This window comes from Dunckerocampus dactyliophorus, chromosome 3 (genome assembly GCF_027744805.1).
Source record: "Dunckerocampus dactyliophorus isolate RoL2022-P2 chromosome 3, RoL_Ddac_1.1, whole genome shotgun sequence".
NCBI lineage: Eukaryota > Metazoa > Chordata > Actinopteri > Syngnathiformes > Syngnathidae > Dunckerocampus > Dunckerocampus dactyliophorus.
The window spans coordinates 3,767,362-3,789,723 of record NC_072821.1 but is presented as its reverse complement, the minus strand read 5'-3'; the positions used below and the strand labels follow the sequence as shown (position 1 = coordinate 3,789,723).

General features: G+C 42.3%; 1 protein-coding gene across 1 annotated transcript in view; it reads right to left on the bottom strand.

The window, feature by feature from the left end:
* The window catches only part of fto (FTO alpha-ketoglutarate dependent dioxygenase), a 188,870-nt gene that overhangs the window by 152,033 nt on the left and 14,475 nt on the right, over nt 1–22,362 (bottom strand). The window lies entirely within an intron of this gene.

The following is a 22,362-nucleotide window of genomic DNA, read 5'->3' as shown; positions in this document are numbered from 1 at the left end:
TCAGGCCGCCATTCATTCTCATCGGTGTCTCACATTTTTATGATTTAGTGAAGTCTGCCAGGGGGGCCTCGTACAATATTTTTCAAGAAACTTCCACAGTAAAAAAATAAAAAAAAACATCACCAACCTGCTGGAGGAATCAAAGTACCTTTCATTGGTTCACATTCCACTCTCTACCCATAAATCCAATGGTGACTGGGATAAAAAATGTACATATGTTCAAATAAAGTGCACGGGACCATCCTTCACCACTTCATGACCTGCAGCTGCACGTCTCGGAAAAATGACACAGGCGCTGGCTTTTAACGTATTTTGAGGGGTCTTACATGAAAGGCGTGTGCATCAATCACCATGCATTGGAGATAGTTTAAGTCAAACCCACCCCTGTATCATTTTCGTAGACGTTTCATCTGACCTGCCAAAGACCTCATGTAGTCCCGAGAACTCAACGGTAACCCGGTACGTGTTAAACACAGGAAGTGAACAAACTGTAAGTAACTGCTGAGACACAGTGAGGGGTTAGGATTAAATAAACTCTGCTTCTTCCTGCTCTCTTTTTCAGACATGCTGAATTGTGCAATTGTAAACATGTGATGTGCTCCAGCCTAACTTTGTTCAGCATGTTCCAAATAAATGAAAGTAGGGGTGTAACGGCACATGTATTCGGAATCAGATTTCTTTTTTTTTTTTTTACAAACAGAAAAGCGCAACGGACGATGTAGTTTTGCGTCTCCTCGGTGCACAGATGAAATATGTACACGAACAAAAGACAAACAGATAAAATGGAAGCCGTTTCCCGCCACGCTTTGTCATGGAATACTTTCTAAAACGCTTCTGCCTTGGAGACTATGTGTCTGTAAGTAATGTGCAACTAGAATTACAGGATACCTGTGTGGATTGGCATGGAATATACTGCACAGTGATTGGAAACTAACAGAGCTAATCTCATTGCGTGCGTTTAAAATACTGCAGAACAATTAGAAACTGACAGAGCTAATCCTATTGCATGCGTTTAAGTCTAAACCAAATGTACTTGAAGTTGACTTTACATGTGTTTTTTCCTCTTGATGACACATTTTTTGACTGATTCCATTTATAGCCAAAAGAAACATTGTACACTATTACATATTCATTTATATTTATTTTGATTTATAATATTTTTTATTTGAGAACTTATAATATTGGAGAATTACTTGCCAGCAGTATGCCAGCAAATCATGAAAGCAGTTCACACAGAAGCTAAGCAGGTTTATGTCTTGCATGTTGTCACTTTATTGCAGCCAAAATGAACCAAAATTGAGGTACAGTGTTCCCTCGTTTATCGGGGGGGACAGGTTCCCAAAATAGCCCGCAATAAGTGAAATCCTCAAAGTAGCCAACTATATTTTTTTACAATTATTATATATGTTTTACCGCTGTAAAAGCCCTCACCATATACTTTATATACTTTTCATTAACATTGTATCACATTTCTCTCCTGTTAAACACTCTCAAAGTTAAAATTTTGTTTGAATTTTAATGAGCAACCTAATAGGTTGGACACAAGAAATTATTAAGTGACTCGCGCATATTTCACTCATATGACCGTGCCTCTCAGTCCTGGCGCTGTTCGTCTGTAGCGTTTTTGTATCCTTATTAAAACATATTGCTGCTGTCGTCGTATTTTCCTCATACTGTTAGCTTCTTCTCTTTCTTCGATTGTTTACAGTATTGGCGATTAGCAAGCAGCTCACACAGTTAGCTAGTTTGCTAGCCATGACCACAACAAGAGACGGCACGGAGGAGATTGATTAACAATGGTATGCAGCCAATCAGGACGCAGAAGACAATGGGAATAGAGAATAGAGAGACATCACCGCCTAGTGCTAAAGCACGGAACGACAACACAACTTCCCACAATGCAATTCTTCTTAAAGGGCCAGGCTCGGCCTGTAACAGCGTTCATACGCTGCCAAAAAAAATGGCACAAAAAAAATCCGCAAAACAGCAAGTCCGTGAAAGGTGAACTGCAATGGAGCGTGGGAACACTGTACGTACCAAACGTACTGTTACACCCCTAACGATTACCATTACCATGATGCCTGTGGACGTAACATGTTTAAATGTTTAAGAAGGTGAAGGCTGTTTGGTGAATTTAGCTCAGGGGGCTGAACCTTTATGGTGGAGCGACAGAACGCATGCTGACAGTTTTCCTAAAGGATGCACATGAGCGTGCAGGCCTTTCTTTTCGGAACGAATCAGAAGCAGACCCTGAAAACAAAACAACATGCACTATTCATGGGCCGTGCTGCGTTCAAAGGCCCGGCTGAAAAGAACTGACAAGCTGACACACATTCGTCTAGTGTCAAAATTCCCGACTCATGACAGAAGTTGAAGGTATCAAGCCAGTGTATCCTTTCCGTGTGCACTCATATAGTGTATATCTAGCCAGCCTGCGAACCACAACTGTGTACACAGGCACCAAAGTGCGCTTTCATACGGCGAAGAAGAAGAACGTGCGGTCAGGGTAGCAGACGATGCGAAGCCTCAACCCCCTCCCGATCAGCTGTCACGCACGTGTCAAATACATCAAGCTGCTCAGAAATTCCACGGAAAAAAAGAAAGAAGTTGCCACCGACTGACTTTTGCAGGGTGTGTAAACACCTGATTCTGGAAGGGAAACCACAACCAGGAGCAAAAGCGCACACACACACACGCACGCACACAAAAAGACCCAAGAAACGAGATTACCAATCCCATAATAACCAGACGCTTTCACGGTAGCCATGCCGACCGTCTGCGCTGAGTGATACATCTGATGTGTTTTTTTTAAATCTCTCTTCCTTGATGGGATTATCCCTTCAGCCGGACTGTTTATCAGAGAAAAACATATTATGTAGAATGGGACTCAATTGCTTGGCTTTGATCCTAGCCTAGACGAGATATCGCATTTTGTAGCATTTATTTATTAATTTCACTTATTTCCCCCATCTGTGACACATAAGTGGACACTTTCTTCAAAGCTTTCAGAGTAGATTAATGTCCAGTTTTGAGAATAGCCGGATAGCTCAGCTGCTTTAAAGGATAAAAAAAAGCCTCTAATGTCTAAGTCGTAAGGGTTAAGGTTGAACATGCTGGATGTTTGTGGGCTGTCTTCCCTGGATCCCACTCATAAATACAGTACAGGGCGAGGTACACGTTAGACACAGCCCCACATACGACACTTTTCAATTACTCTTCTTCACTGAAACCGGTTTTGACTAATATTTTCAGCAGAGGTTGTACAATTCGTGAAATCGGGGGGGAAATATGCCACTAAAGTTGCACAAAACTTCACACAGATGTCAGCATATTGCACGAGACCCGAGAGTACCGTTCATCAAAGGATTAACTCTGCACATTTTGCTTTTCCTTTGTCTTTTGCAACATTTGTGTTTTTTTGTTTTTAGGTGGATGATTCACAGCGGTGCAGTGTGAGGCGCATCCGTCAGCCAGAAACTGAATTGCGCCTCCATCATCTAAGGTTAAGTAAAGTTGTTTGTTTTTTTTCTATTTGTTGACTTTACACTCGTGTGACCATAACACCATTATTATGGAGTGTCTTTTTTGTGCCACAATTAAGTACATATAACTGCAAATAAACAAATCATCAAAAACAAAATTCTTCATTAAAATGTGAAATTATGCATTAAAATCCCTCATTCATTTTTTTATTACAATGTTTCATTCATTAATTCACTTGTAAAGTGTAATCTTAAATAGTTATATGATTATAATAAATACATTTTGTTATGATTCAGCCTTTAAAAATTATTGTTTAACGTCATTAATATTTCTTGCATTACATTTTTATTTATTTGATGGCCAAGTGTTTTATGATGCTGTGGCACGTTGAAAAGAAATGACTGGATGCAACATGAAATATGTTTGTATGTCCGCAATAATTCATATTTGAATTAATAATTAATTTGAACAGGGGAAAAAAAAACATAAAACTTTCATACATTCAAAATACTAAAATGTAACTCAAAAAAATTGTTTTTTTTTAATTTATTGAATAAAGGTGTTACAATTATGACAGTTTGACCTTTATTTGAATTTTGAGTTAAACCAGCATCCCAGAAAAATGAAGTTTAGAGGTTCCACTGTATTTATATTTTCTTCCCTTACGCTCGATTAAAGGGATGTCCCAATCCGATCTTCGGGATCGAGATCGGCCGTACAACATTATGTGAAAATCATGGACTGAATCAAAGAAATGAACAAAGACATTACTGCCGCGCAGCACTTGGCAGAGTACTAAGTCTTTGCAACAGGCAACAGGTGGTTCCAAGGCACCCAGACCAGATCCATAGTGGATCTTAGGAAGAAGTACCCTTTATACACTCACACCACCAACAATGTAGTCTCCAGGTAAGTCAGGCAATGATGAAATTGATGAAAAAGTGGTGGTAGTTGGCTTTGAGCTACTAATTGCTCTTGTCCACTGCCACCTTATCATCCAAATACCTGGTGGTGGCAACAGATCTAGACTTTGTTGCAAAAGACCAACATATGACGTATCCTTGGCACCAAAAACTGAAAAAAAGCAAAACCTGTGGCCTATGAACTCATCCAACTATGCTGGAGCAATGACGTGATATGGCAGAGACAGCTGTGTAAAGCCACTCTGTGTTTGGACAGCAGACCTTCAGCGCTTGTGTGGCACCTAGTTCAGAAAAACGGTCATCTTCTGCAAAAGTGACGGCGAATCAACAGTTTTGACAAGTCGGCTGTAAAAAAAAAAAAAAAAAAAGCCAGAATGAATCGGACGGGTGAGTCTTTTACATCAAAGGCGCTTCCTCCCGCTGTCCATTTTGCGCCCGGTCGCGGAATGTAGGCGGCCGGCGTGAAGCAACTTGGAGCACAGAGGAGGTCATTGCACAGCCGCCGTCTTGCACACTGCTGTGTGCGTGACCGACGTCTGTAGAAACGTTCATTTCATACTTCAACACAGAAATCAGCGAGGACCGGAATAAAATGGAATCTGAATGTTTGAGGCGCGGTGAAAGCTCAAAGTCACATGGCACTGGCACTGTAATAATTACAATTTGACTGAAAAACCTAGAGAAAAATACGTCTCTCAAGCTGCACAGTACTCGGGGGGTTGAACTGTCGTCATGCATGATTTCAGCGTGCCTCAAAAAACATCAAAAGATTTACTCTGCGTGGGCGTTTTGCTTTTTCGTGACATAAAAAAGGGAAAGATGACTACACATTCATCTGCAGTCAGACTCATCATACATGGGTTTAGTGGTTAACTTCTTTTTACACTTGCATTTTGACACCTATGAAAATGTTTTAAGAGGCGCATCTGCAACTTAGTACAAACAGTGGTTACATTTATTTGACAATATTATGACAATTAAAAACATTAAAATGTTGCTGAAAACATTGCCTGCATAGTTAATGAAGGTTTTGTGACGGCAACATTTGGACCCCAGAACGGATTATCTCTATTTTCATTGTTTCCAATGGGAAGACAAATGTTTTGAAATTAGAACTTGAAAGTCAATCACTTTTGCACTTTTATTACAGTTTTTATAGAATTTTAGGATAATATTATAAATTGAAATGTTACCAAAAACCCTTAATAAACATTTAACTATGGTGACAGTTTGACCATAGAACTGATTATTTCTATTTTCCATCGGGGTTTGAACTTGAAAGTCAACCAGTGTTCAACTTTGGACATTTCTGGTAAAGCCAGTCAGGTTTTAGGAGTGGCTACAATTTTACCTTGAAACCGATTATTTGTATTTCCATTGTTTTCAATGGGGGAAACTTTTTTGAAGTCTGAACAACTTAAAAGTCAACCAGTGTTCAACTTTGGACATTTCCTGTTGAGGTAATAAAGTTTCAATAACGGCTACAGTTTCACCTCCAAACTGATTAATTCTATTCCCATTTTTGCGGATGTGAAATAATGGTTTTGAAATTAGAACAACTTGAAAGTCAACCAGTGTTCGACAACCAACCAAATATGCTGCAAATATTTTGAAGTTCTTGTCCTGAGACTGAAAAACAATCCATGAAATCACCATTTAATATTTAATTAGGGCCTGTTTATGTCTCAGTCAGTCTGCTATTAGCTGGTGCGATATGTAGCTTGTGTGGGATTAAACATCTGCCAAGTTGTAAATGTCTTATGAAGTGCATCTATTTAGCGTGCGTTTAGAAGCTGGGGCATGACCTGAGACGTTTAGTTGCCATCACAGTGAAATACCTAAATCACACATTCATAGAGACCTCCAAGGGTTATACCAGCGCTACTGCCTTTAGAGTACACAGAATGCACCAACTGCTGGAAAGTAACAACAACAGGCATTAAAATATGCAAAATCACTCATTAATTTCTATGTGTGCCAAACTGAAACGACAGTCAGAGCAAACAATTAACTACTCCCGGCTTCTGAAATGTTGTGGCATTTTGGATGGCTATACAAATTGCTGGCACGTACTTTAGGGTTCGGTGTGAACGGTAACTTGGCGAAGTGAGAAATGACTGACTGGAATGTGGTGGGTGTTGACCCCTGGCCTGTAATGTGTAACTGTGTGCCGGTACACCCCAGTCCAGGCCTGAGCTCATGCATATGGATGTGCGAGAGGTTGTGTTGACATGCGGGCTGCCAAGCACATCTACCAAAACAATGGAATTTTACAAAGCCAGTATCTCCAATGGCTGCCGATGGTCATACTAAGACCTACAACATGATGCCCTGTAACTGTATACTTAATTGTGCTGATCGTAATATAAAATATCAATAAAAAGCTTTGATGGGAACATAAACTCAGTGGAATCAATACCTTGCTATCCATTGTTACAAGATGAGTGGAACAGTAGATTTTTGGCTTGCGAGTATCTGTTTGTCAAGGGAGGCCATTGTTACATGTACAGTACACATAATAAGTCTACTTAAAACATTACAAAGTATCTAACGTACGCGTATGACAGTGATGGCAAAAAAAGATCAATTTAAGCTGCTGAAGTATTCTAAAAACAGCTGTTGCTGGTGTTTTTCTATGAAATACTTTGCTGTAAAACTGCCTTGTATTGCTTCAAAAAATTTTGGGTGTCATGAAATAGCGACAATGCAGTACAGTCGTCCCTCGCTATGTCACGGTTCAATTATCGTTCGCGTTTTTTGACAAATTAATTAATTAATGAATGGTGGCTGTTTCGTGGTTGACTATGGCCTATTATTAGTGAAAAAAATATTGAAAGACATGTCATGCGTAGTTTTCTGGTCACTGGGCATCAGGAGACTGGCTACTGAGCCAGCAGAGGTGAGCCGAAATGCCATGGCCGAGACGGACATGCCATGGCTGAAATCGAGTTAAAAAAAAAAGGTTCTCCTCTCATTCCGTGTGGAAGTGGTGAGTTTGTGGCTTCTTTGTTTTTCTTCCCCACTTCGTTCTTCTTCTTCCCACTTTCTTAAGTTTAGAATAAGTCAATTGGAGATGCTAACTAGTTAGCTCGGTAGCTTGCTATGCTAGCTGCAACCATCTGTTACGTCCTTGCACTGATCCCGTAGCCTGTGCAATGTGATGTAAACAAAGAATAACAGGAGTGTAAAGGTGACTGTTATTTCATGTCTACAGGGCAATAATGTTAAAACCAGTGTTTACAAAGTCGTAATCAGGTTTTCTATGCTCTGACTAAAAAAATATTCAGTTTATTAATAATGAATCCTACTTTGCGGAAGTTCACATATTGCGGTCGTGTGTGGAAACAATTAACCACGATAAACAAGGGACAACTGTACTTCATTGATCATTCATTCATTAGGGATGGCCATTAGTTAATGTTTCCTTCATTAACAATGCAGGAAATTAACAGGGCTGAAGAATCCCTCTCTGAATGTTCTGAACTCCTGTTTTCATGCCAGTGACACACTGAGTACGAGGTCTCACACAAATGAGCATTATTCATTCTCAAAGGGCAATACTATAAAAAGTAAACTTGGGACATAGGGGTGTCCCGATCCGATATTGATATCGGTCAGATATCAGCAAAAAAAAATACCGCAGTACGTCCAGACCCCACATGCAGACCCCACGTGATCACAACAACAGTCCTAACAAAGTAGCAAGAAGCGGGAAGGACGTCGGCCGTGTGGCATCACCCCTCATGAAAAGACGTCCCAGCCGAGCGCAAAGCCCGCCATGCACAAGTCCCCCGCGGTGGCACAGCACTGGGGACATTCAACACGGCCTCTGACGCATTCACAAAGCATGACAATATCTCATACCTCTAATGTTGCTCATTATTGTTTTCTGTTAGACTAATATCACTTGATCGAGCCTTTTTCTAACATTCCACACACTACAAAAGTATGTACGAGTCGTGCTGATATCGGATCAGATTGACATCGGTATCAGCTGATACTCAAGGCTGCAATATCGGTAAAAGTTGGGAACACCCCTCCTTGGATATAATTTTAGAGAGTACATCTTGTATAGCAGTGTGGATCTACTGAAAATGACTCAACTCAGCCATTATTGTCTAAATAGCTGGCAATTAGCAAGATAATTGTGTCTCGTGTACAAGCATCACATCAGTCTCCTTCAAAATCGTTTCAAGACGCAATAAATCAACAACCAATTCCACTTAATCAATAAATTCTTTACTCATTCAATACCAAAGACGTTTCTGATGAAAGACGGGAGTCTAATGTTAGTAGGTAGGTTCCATGTTCATATAGCACTAGAACACAATATCCTGTGTGCCTTGAAAGATCAGTCAAAATCGTCTGAAATGGCCGCTACTGGAGGGGTTGTCTTTTGAAAAATGTCAGGGATTGAATGAGTTAATGATCATTTAATAGGTTAACCAACTATTATACAAGATGAAGATGATTCTGCTGTCTAATAACGGTCAACAACGATAATCAATATATTGAACCATCTGCGCTATCGATGATCGAGTCTTCTTAATTCAGCATGACAGGAAAAAAAAATTGCTTGTTTGTGTCTGGATACAAAAAAAAGTGCGATAAACCGTTTAACCTCATAGTTGAAGAATGTTTTCATAACACGAAAGAACTGAGTTAATCATTTTTTTCATTGTGTTTATATGAAATGACTCATTCAAAGTGGGGACGGCAGGTTCACTGTGAAGAATGGCAAGACGGGCCAACTCGGACCGTTAATTGTCGTTAGCTGTGTTGATCAAACCCCCCCAAAAACACACACACACACACTTGACAGGTCGGCGGGGGGGAACCTATATGATCATTAATATTAGATCATTTCCATCCATCTCCCTGGACAAGAGGCCAGTCATTCGAGGTGGGCCTCTCACACCCTGTTTATAATACCGATCAGAGCACATTACCGAACCTGCAGGGGGTGGCGCTGCCTGCCATTAATTAGATTTGCATTCATGGAAACCTTGCATGAAGTGACCGCCACCCAGTAGAGCGCCCACTCCACTCGCGTACATCATAAACATCAACCTCAGGTCATTCACTTCCCAGCTCTTCCAGTCATCCGACTTTTGTCAGGTGATTTAAGGCATAGGGAGGCTCAGTGGATCACTGAAAAGTATTTACAAATGCACAAAGCGAGAAGGCACACGGCCACTCAGTTTAAGTGCTTTTCACTGTGTCTGCCGGTGTCAACATCTATTTCACACTTATCCAAACCTCAAAGGGGGGGAAATATGTTCCGTGTGACCTTTAGCAAGTGTCAGATCTGGAGAGGAGATAGAGAGAAGTAAGAGGGAGAGGGTGGCGTGACGATGTATTCCTTACATAACCTTTTCATTTTTCTTGGGGAGATTGAAGGAGCATGCTCTTTATCAAAAACATGACGAGCGGGTGCTTCACAGCTACATGCTAGGTGTGTGGATCACAAACTCGCAATACAATACCATTGCAGCCAACTACATTGAAAAAAAATCTGGAGGAACATTTACTTTTTCCACATAGACCATTTAAGTAAATATTGCAAGGGTCATTCTCATGCAAACTACACATCATTCTCAAGTAAGCTCTCCTTGCTTTTTAAGAATGATTTAAAAAAAACATCTTATGTGACATTTATTAGCATATTGCATTAAGTATCAATATTTTTGCAGTGTAAATCAAAAATAGCTAGGACATTATCAATATCCACTGTCCTTGTGTATCGTAAGAGTGAACGATTTATTCATTCACAATATCGATATTTTGTCCTACCGCTATTGCACAATGTTCATACATAGCAATGCATACAGTAGCTGGGGTGTGAATTGCAGAGTAATTGATTGTCCAGCAATATTTTGCAGTAACAATAAAATCACAATAGAACAATGGTTCTCAACGGGCTTGGCTGCGGAACCCAAGCGGCGACCAAAATTGCGGAATTTTTTCAAATCAAACATCTCAAATGTCTCCTATTAAAAGGGACTATTTGCAACCCAACGTGAGCTGCAGTTGTGAGATGTTGTCTTCTCTTTATGGCGAGCTCTTTTCCAGCAGATATCTGCAGCTGTGTGTCGAACAGATCCACTCAATGTCTTTTCCCCCCGCTCAAGCTTGACAAAGTTACCTGCCTAGGCATAGACCCGCGACCCACTTTTTGGGTTCTGACCCACCAGTTCAGAATCACTGCAATAGAACAATTGTGGGACAATCAATATATTGGGAAAAAAACGATCTCCAATACATTACAATATCTATGTAGCTAACATCGTTGATACTGTACCATACAGTAGGTGATAACGATGTGATATTTTGAAACAACTTCACACAGTGATGTGATTTTAACGCAATATTTTGCAGACAAAAATGGTAACCATGCAATGATTCATTTACAGTGGATACCCGCACATTCGCAATTCAGCATTTGCAAACCCTGCAAATTCACAGATTTTTGGTCAAATAAAATGTTTTTCTTTCTCCGGACATAGGACTTTTTTTTTCACAGAAAACACATACTATGCACCCTAAGTCTGTAATAAATTATAAGCACATGATAACAATAAAATATGCAGCAATTTTTCACTAATGCAATATTGAGCAAATGATAACAATAATAGCATGTGCTAACATATACAAGTATATTGGAAGAAAATGCAATGCACTCTGGAACAATGTCATATGCTGCAGTATCAATATTTTGTCTGAAGCCTTATGTGCGGTGCCGTCAACACGTACAGTATCTACAAGATATCCAAGAGGCACTATGCAAATTTGCAACGTCATCACAAGACCTGCTTCGAGGATCTTCTAAATGCCCTAACAGCTACTCCAGGCCTGTTACCCGTTTTGCCCTAACTGTTACTTTCAGCCAGGCCCATAATGTTTCCATTAGGATTATGTCGATGGTGGGTAAAAGCTTTTTAGTTTTCACCTTCGAATTACAGCACACTTTCACGAGGTCAGCTGTTTTCCATGTGGAATGGCCCTTTTTAATGCAGACACAGTCCCTTGGTATTCCAGGCGGGGTCCAGATCAACTGGGGTGGAGGGGAGTGAGAGGAAGGAATGGGACGACAGATTGAAAGACTGTGATTAGCAGTTTTTTGAGTCAGTCTAACAGGGGGTGTCGCGTCTCGAGGTGTCAAGGAGAAGTCAGTCTTTAGAGAGCTCGCTTGATTCCTCCCTCACAACACACTTCCCTTTTCTTACTCCAAAAAAAAAAAAAAAATCAATACAGTTGTGCAAAGTGGCGCTTGGCCCAAGGAGGGAGGGGATGCGGGCCGCGCAAGGTAGGACGGCAGGCGTCCTCGAGGACTGTCCCACAGGCCGTGTCAAGGACACACCCGAGGAGCAGATCAATAAGCAGGCGGAGTGCTCTCGAAGCCGCATGGCAGTCTTACCTGGCACAACAAGGCGTCGTGACAAAATTAGGAGCAAATCTTGCACCCCTACTGTGCTGCCTCAGCTATTATTTTCAAATACACTACATGGTGGCTTGACTTGAAAACACCCACTAGTAACTTTAGGGTGTTATCCCGAATAACCACAAAATTTGGCACACACCTTTAGAAGACTGACAAGCACGTGTTGCTAGATTGGTTGAAAAACAAGGTCGTCATTAAGCAAAGCGTCTTTGCAGTGCAACTGACTTATTGACCATTTGCGATGATGATTTATGTCTCATGATGAGCATCGCGGGTGCCACAATATCAACCATGTGAAAAAATGAGGATAGTTATATCTATGACTGTAATTATGGTATGATAACAGAACCTATGACACCTGATTGTTGGAGTTCAGACCACACGGAAAAATCAGAAGACCCGGAACTGACAGCAGCGCCCCCATAACCGCAAGACTGATGCTTTGAGATACGCCAACCCGCCGGTTTACTGTCTTTATAACAGTCAAACTGTCAGCAGCTGTGTGTTGCTCATTTCCATACAGTAGGCTTGACGAGGAAGAAGCCGGAACACAACGAGGAGGATTTCAGTGTCGCCGCGTGTCTCCGGGCGTGAGTGACTGATCACAGTGGAAGTGGCTTGTGCCTCTAATCTGGTACCACTGTTAGACAGTGCAAAGACCCGGCTCTGTGTACGGCGATGCCGTCTGATCAAACCCATCATGTGACAAGCAACCTCTTCAAATGACGACGATTTCCCGGCTCGCTGTCCTTTCGGCTCCGTATTAGATCCCTTTGTGACACCGGCGAAGTCAAGTGCCTTGTATAGGATAAAGATGACGGGCGATCCGAAACTGGGAACGGTTGGGAGCCAAGGAGGTTAAATGCAGGGCTAAGACTGCGCCGGGTTGGTTGACAACGGCGACAATTAGGATGCGCTCTATTATAACCTTACGCTAAACACAGGACTCGATTCGGTGTGTTGTCTGACAAAACACTTCAAGGCGATTTTGCCTTCCAGCAACTCAGTTGCATGTCACACACTCATGCACAACATATAAATGAGCCAAACATATCAGAAGATCATACAATGCATCAAAAAAACCGAGAGGATCCGGTCTCCTTTAATTTGCCTAAGAACACGCTTGAGCTGCTTATCTTTCAAACTGTGACAAGCTGCTCGGCTATCATTGATATCACGTTTCTCGCGGACAAACTAGGACAAACTCTTGAATTATTTATCACTGTGCTATTTTTTAATGCGGAATTATTACAGCGGCTGACAATCACCTAGGAACATATGCCAAAAAACAAATTCAGATTGAACATCTAATTCAATCCCATGTATCCGTTTGACCCAGATAATCTGGCTTTATGACGTGACCTCAGATTAATATTGAATTAAAGACTGATATCATTTGCGCTCATTTACACGACCGTCAGTCTGTCTTCCAGGAATGTGGAAGCAGATACTTTTTTTTTTTTTCCATAATGGCATTAGCCACATCGTAAAGTCGAGCACTCGTCTTGCTTGACAAGTCAGCGTATTTCTTTATTTATTTTTCCTTCACTCATTCCGAACAAAGGGAAATATTCTACCAGGAATTGAATATCTTAATCCTCCTTTTTTCACCCTTTCCCAGTAGCTTGAACGGTGACAGATTAACACGCTGGAGGTTTACAAACCCAGCCATTTGAAAATGTAATTGCCGGTGGCGCGCTGCACGCATGCGTTTAAAAATCGGGAGTTAATATTAAACTGTAAAATTCACACAGTCTGCAGTGCTGGTACCGGAAGGACTTTTCAGTCACGTACGAATCCTCCCTTGCTGGACACCTCACTGGTTACTGTTCACTTCTGCTAATTATTACAGCCAATCAGAGGGGTTAACGGGGCGGAGCCTGGCCGGACCATGTTCTGGGGCATTTAACAGCTGGCAGGAAACGGGGGGTGAATGCATTACACACTGCCCTCCATCCCAATATAAATAAGACATCTGAGGTGTACTTAAGAGCTAGACAGGGAGGGAGGGTGAAAGCGGGGGAGCGGCTGGTGATAGCACAATGTCCAAGTGCCACCTAGTGTCAACACTGAAGCTTCTATGCATCAGGATTAGGAGGGTTGGGGGCATATCCCAGGCCTCTTTTGCACAGAGATGTCACAAAATAGCCACCCCAGAGCCCAAACAGAAGATCTGGCAATAAGGCACGTTTTCTTTTCACACAGAACGCCGCAAAGGCCACAACTTCTTTTACACAGCAACCCAGTGTCCAATGAGACAATTAGATGCGTGTTAATGCCAGCTTCTAGTGTGGCATATAAGAATCTGTGCTGAAACAAATACAAGACGACCGTGTATATAAGGCAAGACCTGCTGAAGACAAAATAAACAATCGCACAGATTGCAATAAAAAAAAGATAATATATTTCTTAGCTGCTGGACAGTTGTTTGATGACTCTGCATTCACTGATCATCCTTAACGGCTCTGTACCGCTGCACTGTTTAAATACCTACGTCTGACGGTGTCATACTGTGGCTAATTCAATTTTTTTGGCCACGGACTGTAGACAGAATGCATGAGTAATGTCTAAATACATCTTTAAAAACGTCTGCTCATGAGTAACGTCTTTATTGAGCCCATCTTACGGCACATCCACCACCTGTGTGATGTCTGCAACGAAAGTCACTGCAAGTCACTCTTTGACAAGACAAAAACTCACCATCTTTACTCTTTTGTAGGTTTTTTTCACAAACAACCACCTTTTCATCCTTGGGCCTCACTCTCCAGGCATGACTAATCAACTCACACTCAAATCAAACTGTTACAGTAGCCACTATACTAACACCGTGTCTCGTTTTAAAGTACATTTGGATCACTATTACCTTGGAATACTATTATTTTGGACGCTTTCGTCTGCCCACCAGCCAGGAAAGTCTACAAACTGGTATGTTTCTGACCGAGTAACGGTGAAAACCGCATAAAAACAGCAGAGTAACAACATATGACAACTGGCAATCGCTATCCAAAGCGAGACATCGGAAAGTTTGTCTGTCTGTCAACGTCTAGATACGTCGGTAAACCAGATTACAAAGAATAAAAAAGACCAAAAAACATACGCCTTCATTCCCTCCAAGCCCATCTATTCCGTGTTCATGCCGTTCAGACAGGACAAACTGAAAAAAAGGTGGATTCGTTTGATTTAGGGCAAAATCTCAGGGCCAGAGTACAAGTTATGTGTGTGTGAGCTAATGGGTGGCAAACACCCGTCTTTTACTGTTCAGTGTACATGACATGACATGTTGTTGGTGGTTAAATTAATATGGACACCCAAAAAACTGAATGTACTGATCCCACGCCAGCTCCCACTGTTGACTTTGCATTAGAAACAAAACCTTCCCGAAGTGACCTGCATTGTTTGTTTTAAATCAGGGATGGTAACGTCACACTGCGAGGCCCCTCCTGGACTCCAACCCCCTTGTCTTCCCCCTCATTAGCCCAGATATAAATCACACGCCGCCAGTGCCCAGAGGTGAGAGGGATGAGAGTGGAGGTGAGCTTGAAATAATGCTTATGTCACGGCGGGTCAGCCCTCCATTATGGCCGTTTCAAAAACTATTAATCTTGCTTGTAGTCAGTGGCCTAGAAATAATTACTTCATCTAACCTATGTAATACAGCATGACCAACAGTCGGGCCTGGTCAATTTGGGGCTGGGGGGCTGAGATGGGAGAAAGAAGCCACAAATTACCAGGGCCTGTCTCCTGCTACAGGGGTGAGTGATGTCCCGCTCACTTTAGTAGCGACGGCCTTTTACACTCGCAACACTGATTTAGATAGATGCACGCACACACACACACACACACACACACACACACGTGCGCACACACACACACACACACACACGGGCTAAATGGTGTTTGAGCAAACAGAGTCTTTGCACATGTTAATGACTGATCAAATAGCAAGTGGGATGTGAGAGGAAGACACGTTCTTTTTAACTGCGGGGTTCAAAGCCATTTCAAAATAAGAGCGCAACGAATCACAAGCTATAAAGCTCAATTATGCTTTTGCTGTCAGACAAGATGGCCTGTTTGAAAATAACACCTGAGTAAATCACATTGCTTTATTAAGTGAAGCCTGAGCAATAAAAGTATTGTTATCGCGATGAAGTATTGGCCATTGCAAAGGAATAGATGACAACTCAAACTTGTCACTTGTCATGATGTATTTTTAATACTACATATGAATTGCAAAAAAAAATATTATTTTACAGAAATTTATCGATCTTTTTTTAAATATGATTATTTTTGATTTAAAAAAATTAAATTGCATATGTATTGCTTAATTTATTATATATAAAATATATATTTGTTTTATACATGTTTTACTTATTTATGATCAGGGTTGGTAATATGATTTATAGCAATATTTCAATCTTTATAGTTTGATAATATATTTATTCATATTTGTTTTTATGTTGTTAATATGTTTGTAGCTGTGAGTAGCTTCCTCCCTTTAAAGTAAAGTACTGTATACTACAACTAAAATAGTTTACTATTATTATCTTTTGGATATTTTATCTATTAATATATTTTTTAGTCAATTTTTCCAAATAATGCATTGCGTTCTACTTTATCAATATTGGAATTCCCCAAAATACAGCAGTTGGACCAAATGTATTGGTCAGAACCCAAATTAAATTCATGAATATTAATCAGCTAGGGCCGCGCCCCAAGTGTAATCTCATATTTTATTTTTGCCATCTTAAAGGACGGTCATGTTTGTGGATAAAAAACAAACAAACAAGAGAATCATCTTCACTTGACGCCCTCAACTCACCTCAACATACTTGATCTGGCACTGCCAGTGCTGCTCAACAGTGCCCCCTGGAGTGGCTCCACCATTCACCAAGACTACCACCAGCCGAATAACCTTATTATTATATTTCCACCTCAAAAGCACGGTAAAGACATCTGTTGGAGAAACCCACACACTGTGAGCAAACACTGTCCCTACCGGTGCATACTCAGCCTCCATGAGCGTCACAGAAAGTATGTATGGAGTGACATAAATGCATGCAGCCTTCCAGTGGCTGTCACAGCTGGCATTGCAGGTGCAAATTTAATTAGTCAAGGTGAAGTCTCCCTTGTTGTCTAAGAAGGAGGGATGAGGACGAGGAAGAGGCGGGAGGAGGGGTTGCTCGCCATGCACGACTGTAAACACGAGCTATAGCCTAATCAGGTGTCACCGCCGCATTTGATCATCCCGCTAAAACTTGTCACGGATCCCCGGCAGAGAGTGGGCCAAGGGGGGAGAACAAAGGGAAGGAGCTGTCACTGGAGAACGGGAGGGTGCTGGTGCTGATGGCGGTGTTGTTGGATGAAGAGTTTGCCCATTAGCCGAGCTTCACACTTCCCGTCGCCTCATTTGTTTTCCTTCTCAGTGAAGGAGGCTACCTATACAGTCCCAGCTACCTACGCGGCGCACCTGACTGTTTGCTGTCGACTGCACTTCGGATCCGAGTAAACCTCAGCTGCAGCTGTCATCCCGCTCCTGCCTCACGGCAAAGATCCCTAAAGAACACCCCCAAAGTAGTGCGCTTCTTTTGTTTACCTCCACAAAAAAGAAACACATGTACAAAGATGCAAGCTGTGTTGTTTTTATCAAGCGCCACTGCAAGTAGTCTGGTTGTGTTACTGTCGATACTGTGTCCAACACGACAAAGTAAAGATCAAGGCTTTGAGGAGTCGAGTCAAGATCAAGATCAAGGCCAAGGCAGATCAAAACCAAGTGTGGCTTCAGACTGTGTCAAGAACAGGATCAAGCCAGATCCATGCCAAGTCATTATTAATCAGAATCAAATCATGCAATGCTTAGGTGTAACCATATGCACCATGGTTTGGTCCATTTTCGATACATGCAAAACTGCTTAGGTTTTATGTTTCTGAAGTTCAGCATTAATCATTTCTGTTCCCGATCTCTGCTTAGCAATGCCGGCAGACTGCTTTCGTTATATCCACTTGTCATCGTCTGTTTACGTAGTTCACCTGGAAGGCCAAATTTTCCCAAACAAGAGACATTAACGACAGAGGATGTTTTTTAAGCTCTGGGGTCTCTTTGGCACTACCACTAGTCGTGACTCCCGCTTGCCAAAGACTGTGCTTCACTGCATGTGTACACGTCTGTACCATACCAATCCGCACCAAAGAAATCTGATTACAAACCGTTATACCCCTATGCTTAGGTGAAGCACCTATATTAGAGTCTGAGACCAAGACACCCAAAAAGTACTGAAACCCATACCGATCTTGAGTACCATCGTCTGGCCCTCCTGTTGAAGAACTAGGAAGGAGACCGTGAAGCAAACCTGGCTGTAGATCCTGTTTACCTTTTCATTTTAGGTTCCTAGTGAATACATTACCCAATTGAACCTCGTACGAAACACCGGCGAGTGACAAGACCCAAACGTCTTTGTGACTAGCATGGAAAATAAAACGAGATTACGGGGCTAACAAAGAGCAGGCAGGGGGAGAAGAATATTTAAAACCGGAGTAGTGATACATAAATTAATTAAAGGACAAAAAAAACAAGCGGAGAATTAAAGTTGGAACATGTCAGCGACTTAGCTTCCCAACGTAATACCAGTGTTAGAACATTTATACCCTTGAAGTTAATGATCCCCTCTTTAATTGACAGTCAAGGAAAAACTTGCAGCGGCAGCATCCTGCCGAGACGACGATAAGCGAGCGCCTTTCCTCCTCCCAAATATAAAATAAGGAAGAAAAAAAACAGTTTAAAGAACCTTGGCACTAATCCCTATTGTCATCCCAGCGCAGCAGAAGGACTTACAAACACAGATAACGGCTCTGAAGCTGACTACTTCCCAGCAGTTACGGGGACAGCCGAGTGGCTGCGCGCCTCGTATCAGTCGCTCAGATTAGCCCAAACCCGCCGCGCTGTCAGTCAGCCGAGACACTAGCCTGTCAGTGCATTTCCATGAGTCCATCCCGTGCGTGACAATGCCCCCTATATGTGACAAAGACTGCAAGGAAGCGGTCCACTCTGGCAAGATAGCGCTATGAACGGTGCGGCTGCACTGTTGTTGGATTAAGCTCCCGGTGTGTCGCACGCTCGGGAAACAAGTACAAATATGACGCAGCTCCCACTTTGTGTCAGACGAAACATACGTGACTATCGAAACTTTGCGAGTGTTGTCTGAAAACCGTAAACTGCAGTGAAACTGAAAGGAAAACTGCACTTTTTAAAAAAAAATTGCCCATCATCCACAATCCTTATGTGAAACAGGAACACGTTTCTTTCCCTTTTCTGTGCATTCTAAAGAGCCAAAACCAGGGAGCTAACAATGCACGTCATGGGAAACACCCATTTCGACTGTAAAGCCCTCTAAAAAACACCTAACAATGTTTTTTTGTTTATATATATGCTGTGACCATGCATTAACAGGTACGTTCATGATAACATGTAATATTTAAGAGTATTTTGCCATATTTTGATCATTTCAAACATTACTGGAGCGCATTGATTTCACATAACCCATGGGAACTCACGCTACTTCCGTCAACAACAGCAGCAAAGAAAGAGCATGTCTGTTTGCTGCTACCAATCATGGCAGACTTTGTGAGAGCCGCCGCCGCCAATGATGACTACTTTTGGACAAATGAGAAACCAAATAAGAAACAAATCCAGAACATTATCTTTTTGAGCCTGAATATACAGAAGATGAGTTACAGGCTATCACAGGCGAGTGACAATGAGACTAGCGAGGCGTTGTGTTACTATGCCAGAAAAATATAGTTCTTCGTGTTAGCTGCTACAACAACAGCAATATCGCTGTAGCTTGGTTATTATGCAGGTCAGTTATGTAAATGGAACATTGTTGGTGTTTTTTGGAGTTTGCTTTTTGTGGCCTTTCTAGTCAAAATAGGTGCAATGTTAGCTCCCACATGCTAACTCGTTTTCCCTCTTTTAGAACGCACACAAAAAGGAAAGACGTGTGGTCATGTTTCACATAAGGATTGTGGATGATGGGCAAAATTTTTAAAAAAAGTGCAGTGTTCCTTTAAAGCAGTAAAACCCTAATCTTACGTATGTTACCATTGCAGAATGTGTTGGTGGCAAGCTTACATCAAATAGTGGGACATAATCAGTCAATAAATGCAGCAAAGTTGAGAAAGTCCACACAACAATGCAGGACATAGTGTATTTGGTGTTCTTTCTTTTTGGCTTGGTATTTTCTACACCCCAAGTACAGTGGGACGTCGGTTAGCGTACGCCCCAGTTAACGTTGAAAATTTCCGCCAAAAATTTGCCTTGGTTTGCGTACATTTTCCGGTTGGCGTACAATATGACGCCCAAAACATCCTTGTTAACACCCTATTAGTTACTAATACATGGAAACTGGAACCGGAAGTCATCTGTCGCCCGTCTATGATGTCATCAGCAGGTGACTCTGTAGTTCTTTGCTAACGAACACAGTGACCCCACAGATCTCAAAAATGTTAACACAAAACACATTTTATACTCTTACATGAATTAAACAACTCTAAATGCTATATAAATTACGAATGAAAGGGCTAATTGAACATTTAAGAGTACTTGTACCTTGAAAACGTGAGACAAAGATGCAGTGTGGCTGCGAGATCAACGCAGACACAGCCTTCCTGATTTGCTATTATTTCCTCAATTCCGTAGTGTTTCAATTCTTTATCAAAATGCTGGCACTGGCAACTTTCTTTGGCTCCATTTTGGGTTATTTGGCAGCCGCCCTCAATAAGAAGAGCAGAGACTTCAGGTGAGAAACACGACTGAATTCAATAAATGTGTTAGTAGCAGTTAGAGTACGTTTCGGTCGGAGTCGGACCTTCTGGAACAGTTTATTGACGCTAACCAATGTTGCACTGTACCATACAAGTACAGTTGGTACCCCAACGGAACAATGGCAAAATCTGGTACCTGGGTGTACCCCTTGCAGATTTTGGCAATGAAAAGAAAGCCCAAACGTAGTAAATCATACCCAGTAGCGTAGCGTGTTGTGTGACTTTTTTAAAGAGAAAAGTAAAACTTGAAGTATTTTGTGTGTTTTTTTTACATACCAAAAGTCATATATTTAAACAAAAGCAATAATACAAAAGTGGGTCGCAGAGCCGTTTTCAGTGGGCCGCGGGTCTATGCTGGGCTAAAAAATTATGTAATGACCCGATGTCCGTGAATAAGCGTTCTTGTCAGTGCTATTTGCTTGCTGTGCCACCACAGGGTGCGTGCCATGTTTATGGGCGGCTTTGTCAAGCTTGGCAAACACACAGCTGCAGATATCTGCTGGAGAAAAACGTGCCATTGAGAGAGGACAGCATCTCACCGCTGCAGCTCACCTTGCGTTGCAAACCGTCCCTTGAAATCTACGGTGATGGTGGGTCCCGTAGCCAAAGCAGTTGAGAAACACTGGTCTATATGCCAAGAGCGAGCTGGTGTTTTCCACGTATTGAAAGCAACTTCTGAGATGGTCTGATGAAAGATGTCATTCATTGGCCGGATTTAAACAGCCCTGCCCTTGAGGGTAAAAACTACAGTTTTTAGGGGGAGCAAATACCCGACTAAGGCCTTAATCCATGATACTTTAGCTTTCCATACAAAAACGGCTCTTTAAAAAACGTGGTAGTCAAGGCACCCGACTGCTCTTCAAAAAAGTCCTGCAACAAATGACAGAGAATGCCCTCTACATAACGGGGCCAAGGCGAGCATGACACGGGGGTTGACAAGTGATACCCCCCCCCAACACTGCCACACACATACACAGGGCTGAAAACAGCCCTGACATGCTCGCTCGGCAGACCTTCTCTCACCCCTGCCTTGTGTTTCTTCCCTACCTCCATCTCGCTGGAGACAAGCCTCAATTCAGAACCGCTTTAACCAGACAAGTGGATGTGACCCTCTTGCCCCCCCCTCAAGTCTGCCTCATCTGAATAAACAGACCCAAAGAGGAGGAGGGTGGAAAGAATATGCCGAAATTATGACGGGAGGAAAAAGTGGGGTACCCAAACAAGGGGGTGGGGGTGTGCATGTGCACATTTGAGTGCTTGACAGCGCCGGTGGACGGAATTACGGAAGGCTGAGCAAAAAAAAAGTTGCGGGTGTTTCGTGTCTATGTGGGCTCTCAGGCTGACAGTGTTGGCTGGTGGGTCGGGTGCGCTGGCCGCCCACCAGCCAACCTTAGCGGCCCATCACTCAGGACGGGCCGAGGGAAGTGCCATGAAAAGAGGTCAGACGTACAGGCAAAGAGGATAGGAGGAGGAGGTGGGGGTCTGGTCAGGGGTTAAGTGTAGAGAAGACAGCGATGAAAGGCAACTGTCATGCACCAGTGCTCGCCCAGGAGCACCTGTCTGGAGGAGAACATGCAAAGCGTGCCGCTCAAGGTAAAGGGCCCATCCGATGCGCCGCCATTGGAAAGGCAGCGTCTTCTTTGACAGCGTGCCAGTCAAGCTGTCATTGGCTCCTTCGCATATGCAAGGAGAACTTAG